At 39.5% G+C, this 13,262-nt stretch overlaps 1 protein-coding gene and 1 long non-coding RNA gene across 2 annotated transcripts in view; both read left to right on the forward strand.

Moving 5' to 3' along the window:
* The window catches only part of LOC141555011 (uncharacterized), a 33,054-nt gene extending 29,785 nt beyond the window's left edge, over nucleotides 1-3,269 (forward strand). The window contains exon 3 of the long non-coding RNA XR_012486046.1: nucleotides 691-3,269. This is a non-coding gene — a long non-coding RNA (uncharacterized LOC141555011). The remainder of the gene's footprint in view (nucleotides 1-690) is intronic.
* The window catches only part of XKR6 (XK related 6), a 356,255-nt gene that overhangs the window by 238,279 nt on the left and 104,714 nt on the right, over nucleotides 1-13,262 (forward strand). The gene's annotated exons all lie outside the window — the stretch shown is intronic.

Below are 13,262 nucleotides of genomic sequence, written 5' to 3' on the forward strand. Positions count from 1 at the left end.
AGCATGCGGCCCTCCCCACAGATCAAGGCAACAGGAAAGACTTTGTCAGCATTTTATTAAGCAGACACATGACAGTCCATTCTGGGTCTGGCTTGATGGGTCATGACATTCATCTGTCTGCCTGGTAAACAGGGTGCCCTTCTTTCTGCAGGCCTTTTCCCACTAATATTCCCAAAGCAGATACCTTAAGGAGAGCTAGAAATGCCCTCTTGCTTCAGGCAAATGTTCCTCCCTGAGCAGGGATAGCATTAGCTCATTAAAGACCCCATTCCCCTATCTGTATGAGCTGGATGGGCGGCTCCAGAGGAACAGTGCTCTGACACCTGAAAAGTTTGGAAAACCTGGAGTAGATTCTGAACCCCTCCACCAGGAGGTAGGTAGATCCCTCCTTCTTTGCTATCATCATGGCTTCTGCAGCCCATAGTGGTGCTCATGATTATATTTACAAGTTATTATACCTACCCCTAATGAATGGGAGATTGGTTCAGTCTTAAGGAATGACAACTGGTCTGGATCAGGATAGGAATCAGTGATCCCTGTTGTGTTTTGTCAAGAGAGGACCTGGAGATTACATTGTTCCTACCCACGAAAGAAAGCCCTGCCTTCATGCCCTTTTGCAGAATTTACTAACTCGGAAAATATTTGTGCTCACTTGTAGGTATAACGTGTTCCTTCTGTACTTTTCCCTAGGTTGAACTAGAAGGGGAGCAGCTATAACCTGCTTCACATAGAACTTCTGCCTTCCATCCTGACATCTTATGGAAACTGGCCCACCTACCTGACCCTTTTAGGTGCTAAAACCTCAATTGTTTGCCTGCCTGACTACCTGGCAGAAAATTGATGTAAAAATAAAATAATTATGTACCTGGAAATTAATATGAAGAAACTTGAGCTCTGTGAGAGGAGAGGAGAGAATGGTAGTGTGTGTGTGTGTGTGTGTGTGTGTGTGTGTGTGTGTGTGTGTGTGTGTCTGTGTGTGTGTGTGTGTCTGTGTGTGTGTGTGTGTGTGTGTGTGTGTAGCCACAGAACCTCCATAGCCACATAAATGTGCTCATAATCTCCTCGATTTCCATCCAAACCTGCTTTCCTTCCCCCTTCAGCCCCCTTTGCTGTGCTCTCAGACCAGACTTCATGGCTTGGGAAGCAACTGGATATTGTGGCTCCATGTAAGATCCCTTCCATCACAGAGGGGCGATAGATCCTTTCCTTCTCCCCAGTGACAACAATTCATGGATGTCCGTGCAACACTTTCAGGTTGGATCACACGGGTGTGAAAGAGCCAGGTCTGAGGGAGCAGGAGGGGAGTGTCTGAGTATAGAAACCCCACGCAAAGGCCCTGGAGCTGCAGACTTCTGCTCTCCACCCAGAAGGGCAAGGGTCTGTGGTTGCCGCATATTTTCACTCTCAACATAGAGCTGTGCATCACATTATCACATGGTTTTTCATGCTGTCTGAGAAATTGAAAAGACATCCATATTGCCAGGGCCCTGACGAGCAAGTGGCAGGCCGTGCATCCTGTCAAATTAGCCCATCCGTGTGTGTTTCTGGCTAGGGCCCGGGATGGTGGGAGAGCCAGAAGCCAGACCCTGAGGGGGCAGCAGGAGGAGGGGAGCCTAGGTGCCTTGCGTGAGTCTGAGCTTCTCCTCCTGCACAAAAGCCTCTCTCTCTAACAGCAACAAGAGTCTCCTGGGGAGACCAGAATGGCTGAGAATCAAGGAGCGGCAGGATCTGGGGAGGACTGCAGTTACAAGTAACTCAGAAGGCAATGGAAAGGAGCATGGTGGGCATAAGGAAGCTGGGGCACTGCCAGTGATGACTTCAGCAAGAAGTAGTGATAAAGACATAATCAAGGAAACTTATGGCAGGAGAGTGAGGAGGCTGTTTGTGGAGTGAGAGTGAGAGAGAACAGATGGGGAGCCCGAGTGCAGAGAAAGAAACAGTATGGCATGGGGGGAAGCATCCTACATTCAGAATGAGACCTCTTGGGTTCAGATTCCATTTCTGTAATGTACAACCCATAGGGGCCTTGGCCAACTCACTTAACCTTTCTGAGCCTCAGTTTTCTGATTTGTAAAATGGGGGAATTGGATCAAAGGATCTTTGAGGTTCTTTACAACTCTGTGTTTCTCTAATTCTGCAATCTCTGGGGTATTAAAAGATGAACCCCGTTTTACCTTGAACAAATCTCTTTTGGAAGATTTATAGGAAAATGGGGTTAAGTTTTGCATAGGATGAGAGATCATAGGATCATTGATTTAGAGCTGATTTAGAGCTAGCCCTTAGAGTCTGCAGAGCACAGTCTTTTGTTTTTTGAGCAGGAATCCAAGGCACAGAAAAGTAAAGCTAGTAAATGTCTTCCTGAATCCAAGATCCAAGCCCTATCTACTATGCCATGCTATTTTAGCTTTCAAAATGCATCTGAAGAAGAAAGGAATATTCACATTAATGAAATTATGAGTACACCAAAGTCTCAAAACTTGGGAAATGTAGCTATTTTTGTACTGTTCTTTTCTTTCTTCTTCTTCCTTTTCCAATAACTTCTGGGTATTATAGATTTTCATATAGGTTTTTGGATGGGCCTACAAAGACTAATATTTTCCTTGCTGGAGACAGCACGGAATAATAGTTAGAATGTTAAACTTGGAGCTAAGAAGATCTGAGTTCAAATTCCTCTTATACCATTCTGTAAGACCATAAGAGAATTATCACTTTGTGTTAATTAGCCTTAATTAGCCTTAGGCAACTCCTTGAGATTCCTCTACTGAGTAAGAAATGGACTGTGTTTTGCATTAGTGAAAGGGAGTCTCACAGTGAGAAATTCAGAGATATTTGATGTGTTTAAGTATTCTTCTAGTGATGCGGGCTGCAAGTCATGCAAAGCTAAAATCTCAGAAGGATCCAAAATGTTGGTAACCCATTGAACAATAGAGGAAGATTGATGGATGCAAGTAGGCAGCAAGATAACTGTCAGTGATGATTTCATTTAATTTCTGTTAAAATATGGACATCCTCCATGACACAATTCACTATCAACACAGTGGGCCTGTTTTCAGTGAGAATAAAGACCAGCAATTATCACATGCTTTCTCCCCAAAATGTTGCATTGGTAACCACAAATTATTAAAAGACCTGTAGAAAGTCCCTTGTGAATTACAAGATGAAGAGGCAAAGATTCATGGGATTGGAAAGAATCTCTATTGTTTTATATCTATTCTAACTGCCTGGTTATGAAGTTGCTATCTATGATTAAGGACCTCCAGATAATGACATTCCACCATTAGCAACTGATTCTGGCATCAGAAAAAAATTATTTTTATATCTAAACTTAATCCTTCATGTTCATTTCTTCTTTTTTTTTCTTAGGAGAATTGGTCACTCTTCTATATAAATAATAGTCTCTCATATACTTCCATAAACAATAGCCTTTATATGTATATGTCATTTGAATTGAGCATTGAATATGGTTTAGAACTAGAGAGTAAGCATAGGCATTCTAGGGAAGGAGAACCAGAATGAACAAGAGCAGAGAAGCACAAAAGATAGATTTGGTAGATTGCATATGTGAATGGAAATAGAGGGAAATAACAGAAAATAAGATTGGAAAATAGTTTGGGGCCAAATCATAAAAGGTTACATTACTTATTTGTATTTTCATACCTTGACTTCTGCATGGTAACTATCAAATCAGTTGCATTTCAGAGAAGGATGGCATTCAGGTGGCTAGAAATAGATAGTGGGTGGTCATATACAAACTGTGATTTAAAAAAATTACTTTTTTTAAAACTTTTTTTGGGTAAAAATCAGCTTCCAAGATCAAAATAAGTCTTTAGTTACCTTAGGAAGAGGGGAAAGTAGAGAAATTGCCCAACTATCCTAGGACTTTTTAAAGTTCAAAATATATTACAAATATACATGCTTGAAGGCTCCCTTTCTCCCTGGAGAGGAGATGAAACAGAGCAGGCTATTGCTTAGATAGAGATGCTGTTTTGAGTGCCTCTCTGAGGACTGTGGATCAGTTGATTGTAACTGATCCATATTCACCCTTTTCCCAGTTATCCATGCTACTTGCATGCCTCTGGATCTCTCCTTGATGTTTCTCATGCATTTTCATTGGCTGACATTTTCATTGGCTATTTCCCCATGTCTGGAACTCTTTCTGTCTTCATCTTTGCATCATTGCTTCCCTGGTTTCCTTTTAAGCTTCAGCTCAAGTCCCACTTTCTTCAACAATCCACTTTTGTTCTACATTAATTCTAGGACCTTCCCTCTATTGATTGTCTCCTATTTTTCCTATTTCTTGTCAGTATGTAGTTAGCATTTTGTCTCCTCCGTTAAACTGAGAACAGGGACAATCTTTTACTTTTCTTTGTTATACTCAGGGCTTGGTCCAATGCTTGGAATATTGTAAACACTTCATAAATGCTGATTGACTATCTGGATTGCATGTTCTGCCTATGAACTAAGGGGTCTCTTTTTCATAGTTGAATATGGCATATGTTGGTGGTCAAAGTGGCTTGTAAAACGATTACTTGTTGGCAATATTGTAAATGGGCAATCTCGTCCAGGGACAGTTTGGATTTAATGACTTCTCAGGTCACTTTCATCACTGAGATTCTATGAATGGCATGATCTGTTCTCCCTGTAAAATAGGGAAAAAAGTGAAATATCCCTTTATAGAATGTATTTAGAGTCAAAGGACCAGTTTGAATCCTGGCTTTGCCACTTACTACCTGAGTGATCTTGAGCTCGTTCTATTCTCCTTTTTAACCTTTGTTTCCTATCCATAAAAATTAAAGACTTAAAACTAGTCCTTCCCAGGTCTAAATTTATGATCATATATGTGATTAGTTATAATGCGATTTAGATTGAGTTCTTAATGCACTGTTTGTGAACTTTTAAAATATTTTGATAACTCTAGTTCAAAATGTTGGTTCTTGTAATCTTGTGTATTGTTTTATGTTTTTAAAAACATTATTCTGAGAAATGGTTCATAGATTTTACCAAATTGCCAAAGGATCCATAACACAAAAAGGTTAAGAAACCCTGCTCTAATCTATGAAATTAAGTTTTAGGAATTGGGGAAATCTGGAACTAGCAAGTATGACAATTACTAGCAAGTAATTCAATTTGAATGGAATATAGAGTACCAATTAGTTTAGCAGGAATAATAGTTAATAAGATTGGGAAGGTAATTTAAGACTAGGTTACGAAACCACCAGGCTAAAGAGTTTGTACTTCAGTAAATAAACTAATGGAGAGTCATTGAAGGATTGTGAGCATATTAGTGACAAGATCAGAGTCATTCTTCAGAATCTTGGCAGTGCGCGTTTCGGGTAGTTTAGAGAGCAATTGGAGACTGGAAGACTTGTTAGGATTTTATTGAAATAGTTGAATTAAGAGGCATTTAGGGCCTCTTGACCTATGCTGATGGAAGTGTGATTGAAAAGAAACAGATGAATGATGGAGATACTGTGGAAGTGGAATTGACAGGACATGGTGGTGGAGTGATTAAAAAAAAGGAAAGTCAAATATGGCCTTGAGGATTCAAGTGTGGTACTTAGGAGAATGGTGCCATGCACAGAAAGGGAATTCAGGAAAGAGTCAGGTCGGGAGATAGAATGATGAGTTCATATTAGTCACTTTGTGTTTGAAGGGCTAGCAAGACATGAGGAAAGATTTTTAGCAGGCAGATGGAAACAGAGGATTAGAGCTCAGGAGAGAGTCTGGGACTGGAGACGCAGTAGGTGTCTGCTTTGAGCTTTGAGGTGATAATTGAAGCCATGGAAGCCAATACGATTACCAGGAAGAGTATAGAAAGGAAAAAGGAAAGGGACTAGGACAACGTCTTTGGGATTCTAGACATTTGAGGGTTAAGAGGAAAAAAGAGAAGCCAATCATGTAATTGATTAGGAGACAGCTGCTGACAATTACTTAGTTCTAGGTATTTGTTTCAGTTCCTCATTATAAACTCTTTTTTGTGTGTTTTTTGAAACAATGCACAAAAAACCTTAAAAAAATTCTTAAATGATACAATCTACTTATTTCCCATTAAATAAAGCCTTACTAAATTGTCCATTCCCCCTAAAAACCACATATGTCATTTAATTTATTTGAGAAGAATTCTTTCATAAGATGTATAAATTCATGGAAGTTTATTAAGCCTTGAAAAGAGTTATTAAATATTATATTAAAATTTTCAAATTGGTTAATATTGAGTAGTTCAAAATTATTAATTAATGCACAACATTAAATACCATTAAGTTGCATGGTGTATTTATGAACTGTCCTTGAAAGTTATTAAATATGTATATTAGGTAATAAATCTATTATATTCTATAAATCTTTTGAAATCAAAATAGGTAAGGTCTTAAATGGTAGGAGTAGCTCAGCTAGGATATCACCTGACTTGACCGGAAGCTCTAAATTGTTGGAGATTAAGCCTTTGTGAGCCCTTGAAAGGAAAAAGACTTTCTAAGTAACTGAATAAATAAAACAAAGGCTTAAGTTTCTTCTGCCTAGTGTGGTGTACTAGATATACTTCTGAACTGGAGTTAGGAATTAATCAACAAGCATTTATTAAGCACCTATTATGTGCAGACCACTGGGCTAGGTCCTGGGGATACAAAGTTAAGAAGGAAAGATTTCTTCCCCTCAAGGAATTTATCTTCTAATGGAATATATTCAGAATAAATATGAAATAATCCAGGGAGAGAAAGCCCCATCAGTTGGCAGATCAAGAAAGATTTCATGTAGTAGTAATATGGTATATGAGATATAGCCAATTTGTTTGGACTTTTCTCCATCTTATAGGCTTCTCACTTGGAAAAATCACTGCTCTTGTGACTTTATTACCTCAAAGTTCACTTTGCCTTTGGCTTTCTCACTCTGAAAGTATGTGAAACACTTTGCAAACTTCAAATTTTTTTTAATTATAGCTTTTTATATACAAAACATATGCATGGGTAATTTTTCAACACTGACCCTTGCAAAAACTTCTGTTCCAACTTTTCCCCTCCTTCCCTTCACCCCCTCCCTTAGACGGCAGGTAGTCCCATACATGTTAAATATGTTAAAGTATATGTTAAATACAATATATGTATACATATTTATACAATTATTTTGTTGCATAAGAAAGATTGGATTTAGAAAGAAAGTAAAAATAACCTGAGAAGGAAAAACAAAAAATGCAAGCAAACAGTAATAGAAAGAGTAGAAATGCTATGTTGTGGTCCATACTCATTTCCCAGTGTTCTTTCTGTGGGTGTAGCTGGTTCTATTCATTACAGATCAATTGGAACTGAGTTGGATCCTCTTATTGTTGAAGAGAACGATGTCCATCAGAATTGATCATCATATAGTATTGAAGTATATAATGATCTCCTGGTTCTGCTCATTTCACTCAGCATCAGTTCATGTAAGTCTCTCCAGGCCTCTCTGTATTCATCCTGCTCATTATTTCTTACAAACAATAATATTCCATAACATTCATATACCATAACTTCTCAGTCATTCTCCAATTGATGGGCATCCATTCAGTTTCCAGTTTCTGGCCACTACAAAGAGGGCTGCCACAAACATTTTGCACATACAGATCCCTTTCCCTTCTTTAAGATCTCTTAGGGATATAAGCCCAGTAGTAGCACTGCTGGGTCAAAGGGTATGCACAGTTTGATAACTTTTTGAGCGTAGTTCCAGATTGCTCTCCAGAATGGCTGGATGTATTCACAGTTCCACTAACAATGTATCAGTGTCCCAGTTTTCCCACATCCCCTCCAACATTGTGCATTATTTTTCCCTGTAATGCTAGCCAATCTGACCGGTGTGTAGTGTTATCTCAGAATTGTCTTAATTTGCATTTCTCTGATCAACAATGATTTGGAACATCTTTTCATATGAATAGAAATACAAACTTTAAAATCTTAAAACATTTTTAAAATGTCATTGTTACTGTTGTTGTTATTAGTAATTCAAACTCTCCCTGAGGGCCCTTCTTTTGACTGGACAACTCATTCCAGAACTTCAGTTTTAAGGAAAGGGCTCAGACCAGCCATTACTTCATTTCTCTCCATAGACTTCACTCTTGTTTGCACCCCACTTTATTCCCTGCCTCTTTCAGGTTTTTAAAATGTATTATCTTCCTCCATTGGAATGTAAGTTCCTTGATATCAGGAACTGCCTTTCCTTTTGCTTGTGTTTGTATTCTTACACCTTAGTATTTTTCCCCATAGAAAGGTCTTAATAAATGCCTTTTCAATTAACTTATTTGAAGAGTATTGGAAAAGGAGTAACATATAATAAAGCTGGAGGGAGACTTGATCCAGATTATAAAAGACTAACATTCAAATAGGTGAATTTATATTTTAGTCTAGATAAAATGGGGAACCACTGGAATTTATTGCATGACTCAAGGAAAATCACTTTGCCAGTTGGATTAAAGTAAGAAAATACTTGAAGCAGAGAAATGAGATTAAAAGGTCATTGCAATAGTCTAAGTGAGAGATAAATTAGCATGATGGCTATGTGAACAGTGAAAAGGGGACAAATTTAAGAGATGTTGTAGAGACAGAATTTGCAAAATTTGATAACAGATTAGGTTGTAATGTCCTTAAGGGCAGGAACTATCTTTTGTCCTTATTTCTATCCCCAGTGCTCAGTCAGTTCCTGGAGCATTTGTTGTTCAGATAGAGTCATGTCTGACTCTTTATGACCTCATGGACCACCACAGCTGTACATGGGGTTTTCTTGGCTAAGATACTGGAATGGTTTGTCATTTCCTAATCCAAGGCAAACAGGGGTAAGTGACTTGCTCATAATCACAAAACTAGTGTCTGAGGCCATGTTTGAACTTGAGACTTCCTTACTCCAGATCCAGCTCTCCATCTGCTGAGCCTAGCTTCCTGGCACATATTAGATGATTAATTGACTTTTTGACTGATTAATTACCATGTGAGATGAGGGAATGAGGATTTGAGATTAATTCCGAATACACGTCTTTCAGATGATAGTGATACCTTACTGAAATAGGGAAGGTCAGAAGAGAAGTGAAGTCAGAAGAAAATTATTTCAGTGGAAATATCTATTAGGTATATATGAGACAGGAACTCAGAAAAGCAGCTAAGTTAGATATACAGAATGGGGAGTCATCCGCTTAGAGATAATAATTAACCCCGGGGGAGCTGTGTATTAGAAAGAGAAGACGTCCAGAGCTTGGAGATATACTGGAGAGATGACCATGGGCAAGCTTCTGGGAGCTTATTCAGTGTGAACAATGTGATAGTCACTACGTAAGCACTAGGGATACAGATTGCTGATATGAAATAATCCCTATTCTCAAGGAGTGGATTCTAGCAGTGGAGATCACATTTATATATTGTGTCTGCATGCAGAAAGTAGAGTTTGGATCTTGAAGAAAGCCATGGATCCCAGGATGTTGAGGAGAAGAGGCAGAGCATCCCAAGGTTCTAAAGCCCTTTGGAAATAGATGTTCACTAATACTGGCTCCCAAAGGAGCTGAGCTATTTTCTGCTGTGCCAAAGTAGCAAGTGAGCCCTGAGAAGAAAGGATCTAATTTGTTCTGGGTACCATGGCTCATCAGTGATGGGTAAGGCTTGAATTGTGATCTTTTGGCTTCCTGGCTTTGCCCACTAGCCCCCATTCCTTCTCTACTTTCCCTTTAACTTCAAAAATTCAGTGAAACTGCTTTTACCTTTCCTGCAATCTACAAAGAAGTCAAACAAACCAAAAAGAAAACTTCAGTCAAATTCTCAGCATGTGCTTGGGGACAGATATAATTTTCTTCCTTTCAGTCCCATGGCTGGAGCAGTGTGGTGGGCGATGGTGCTGGAACACTCCTGCAGAGTAAAATTGCCATGTTCCCAGCCCACTCTGGGGGACAAGCGCTTTAAAGCTGTTTCTTATCTTTTGCTCTCTTTTTATTGCAACTTTATGTGATTTGACTTTTGGGGAGGCCCAGAAAATCATGTGGAAGCTGCTTCCATTTGAAACCAGTATTCTAACATAATGCTCTGGTTGATTTCCAATATGAATCAATGATAGTGGGGACTGGTGGACACAGCAGGGGTCCCTCAGCCGGAACCCTTTGTCCCGGACGAGGTGATGTGCAGGGGTTAGGATTTAGAAGCTTCTGTGTGTCATATACAGTTGTCCCCAGAGCTGCTTCATTTTATATCTAGCATCCTGCTGGGGAGAAGAACTTAGAATCCTAGGATCTTAGAGCTGGAAGGAACCCTGTGTTTTACAGAAGGTAAGACTGAGGTGCAGAGAGATGAAGTGACTGACGGAGATCACACAGCTACTAAAGTGCAAATCTGCAACAGGCACACCTAAATTAGGGCCCTTTTTGAGATTCTTGATCCAGCATGCCTTCAAAAAACAAGAGGCCTTCTAGATCTCCCGTAATGATGACTGGGAGAACCAGACCTCGAAGGAAATGCATGATAGAGTCAAGGGATGTCAAGAGAAAGCAAATGATAACAACAGACCCTAAAAAGGGAGAGGGAGATTTAACGAGAGTATTCTATCCAGCTTTCTTATCTCTGTCCTGAGCGCTAATCCATTTGACATCATTTAAGCCCTTTCATTTTTCTGGATATGATCTCTAAGGATGTTCTAGCATTCTCTGATTAATGAGCCAGTCCCATTCTTTCTCTAAAGTCCAATTTGTCTCTCCTTTTCCTCTTCCCTCACTACAACCACAGGCTCATCTCTACTGATTTTGCTTTAAAAGGTCATGTGGGAGCGATTCCTGGCTGACCCCTTCCATTTAGTGCCTGTGCAACCTCCTGGAATGAACACAAGGGAAGGTTTTCTAGTGTTTGGCCTCCCCTTTTAAAAAAGGATTTATAGGCTCTTCAAATGTACCCTGAGATTCCTGGAGGAGGGAAGCCAGAAAGCATGAGAGGCCCATATAGGGAAGGTACCCAGCTTGTGTGGTGATGGAGCAATGCACGAGATTTGAGCCCTCCCAGAACAGAGAACTCCCTTCTTTTTGGGCCTATGATAGCTTCCCTCGGGACTGACATGGACATGAGTCCAGATACTTACTAGCTGTGTGGCCATGGAAAAATCACTTCACCTCTCTGGGTCTCAATTTCCTCACCTGTCAAATGATGGGGTTGGACTCTGGTGCCTCAAATATCTGTTTTAATCCCAAAGCTATGATCCTCTGACCTCATGATCTTTTTCAGAAGGCTTTAAGATCCCATGAACATGCTTATAGCATCCCCTGACTGAAAAGAAGCATCTTTGGATTTCTGCTACTTTTGTTTAATGGCCAGGGTACTTTCACAGTGTGATCAGCAACTTCAAAACTAGGAAATGAGTGAGGTTGGAAAAGTTCTTTTCTTTAGTTATAAACTAGCCCCTAGCACCCAGCACTCTACTTGCCCCTCCCCCAGGAGCGTGGTTATTTCTCAGAGTCCCATCCTGCACAAGTCACTGTGTGTGTGTGTGTGTGTGTGTGTGTGTGTGTGTGTGTGTGTGTGTGTGTGTGTGTGCGTGTGTGTGAGCTAGAGCATGCAGGCCTGGGGTGCTGCTGCAGGGGCCAGGGGCCATAGCTGAGATCAAACAAAGAACACAGCAGCGCTGGCTTATAATATATAGGAGGAAAATACAGCCCACTCCGAGGCCTGGAATAAAGTGTCAGAATCCTTGCTTCCTGTTTTTGACTTTGCTGTCACTTTTGGGGGATTTTCCCTTCCCCCCAGCTCTAATTAATTCTTTTGTGTTAGGACTTTTATGAGAGTCTTCATTTGACTTTCATGAAAAGAGTGTAGGAAAGGGAATAGAGATCACCCTGGATCTGGAGCAGCTGGGCAAGTCACTGTCCGTTCTGTAGCTCTGTGCAGAGATATAATGAAGGGACTATGGAATCTCCTGAGTCTGCAGAGCCAGGGTGCAAGAAACTAGATGTGCAGCAAGTCTTGTCATTCTGTGGCTTCTGTTCGGTCGGGAATCACTAGTATAGTACAAAGGGCACGGATTTGAGTCCCAGCTCTTTTTCTTAGTGCTGCGTGAGTTAGATACTTGACAGATTACTTGGTCCTCGGTTTACTCATCTCTTAAATAAGGGACTTGGACTAGATGGCTTTAGAAGTCTCTTCCAGATCTCTCCATGTGATCAAATGATTTTATGATTTTCCTCATGACATTAAATTCATAGAGTGTTTTTAACTTTAAATGAGGAAATGTAATATGAAATATTACTTTTTTTAAAAAAATATTATTTTTTTGCTGAGGCAGTTGGGGTTAAGTGACTTGCCCAGGGTCACACAGCTGGGAAGTGTTGAATTCCAGTACTCCGACTTCAGGGCCAGGGCTCTCTCCACGGTGCCATCTAGCTGCCCCAATAGAAATATTATTAACACAAGAGCGTCTTAGATATACTTTCTTCCCTCATCACTAATTTTACAGGGTTTTTCTCTTACCCACAGCCATTTCCTTGATATACCTTACCCCATTTCCCACCCCAAGCATAGAACTTTTCCTTATAACAGAAAGTCATACTTAAGATCCATTGACAGTAACTATACATGTCACAGTATGTGCACCATTCTGCAGCCATAGTCTCCTTCTTTACTACAGAGAAAAAGCAAAGGTATTTTATCATTTCTTTTCTAGGACCAGTATTGATTCACATTTGAACTGAGATCAGCTGCCTTCTACTCTTGTTTCCATTGATATTATTGTATTATATTCTATTTTATATGTTATACATATATTTCACATATTATATTTATATATTATTGTTTATATACTATTTTCCTGACTCTTCTTTCTTCTGTATCTGTACACATCTCTTAGGAAGAGGAGTTCTATTCTAACTATTGTAACAACATTCGCTATAACTAATAATATTAACAACAATGATATCAAAACTTTGTATTCTATGTGAATCTTGTAGAATATTTTGCACACAATGGACAGTATTCTTTGAATTTAATTTGTGTTATCCTTTCTAGTTCAAAAAGTAATGACATTAGTGATCTGAATTTCAAATCTCTTATTGAGGATTAGAGACATTAGAGACAGTATCAAAAAGCAGCAAAGTGAAAGTCTGTCAGTTTATATGATAGTAGGTAAATTGAGTTTTCCTACCATGGGAATACATAGGGAGGTGTGCTTTCTAGACAAGATTTACACTTTCCTCTCATCTAATTGTTTTGATATGTCCTGTGGAATAACTGTGTAGATTATTATTAATAATTATACATAGTGTTTTCTTATATTAATCTGGTCATTAA

The sequence above is a fragment of the Sminthopsis crassicaudata genome, chromosome 2, assembly GCF_048593235.1.
Source record: "Sminthopsis crassicaudata isolate SCR6 chromosome 2, ASM4859323v1, whole genome shotgun sequence".
Classification (NCBI taxonomy): Eukaryota; Metazoa; Chordata; class Mammalia; order Dasyuromorphia; family Dasyuridae; genus Sminthopsis; species Sminthopsis crassicaudata.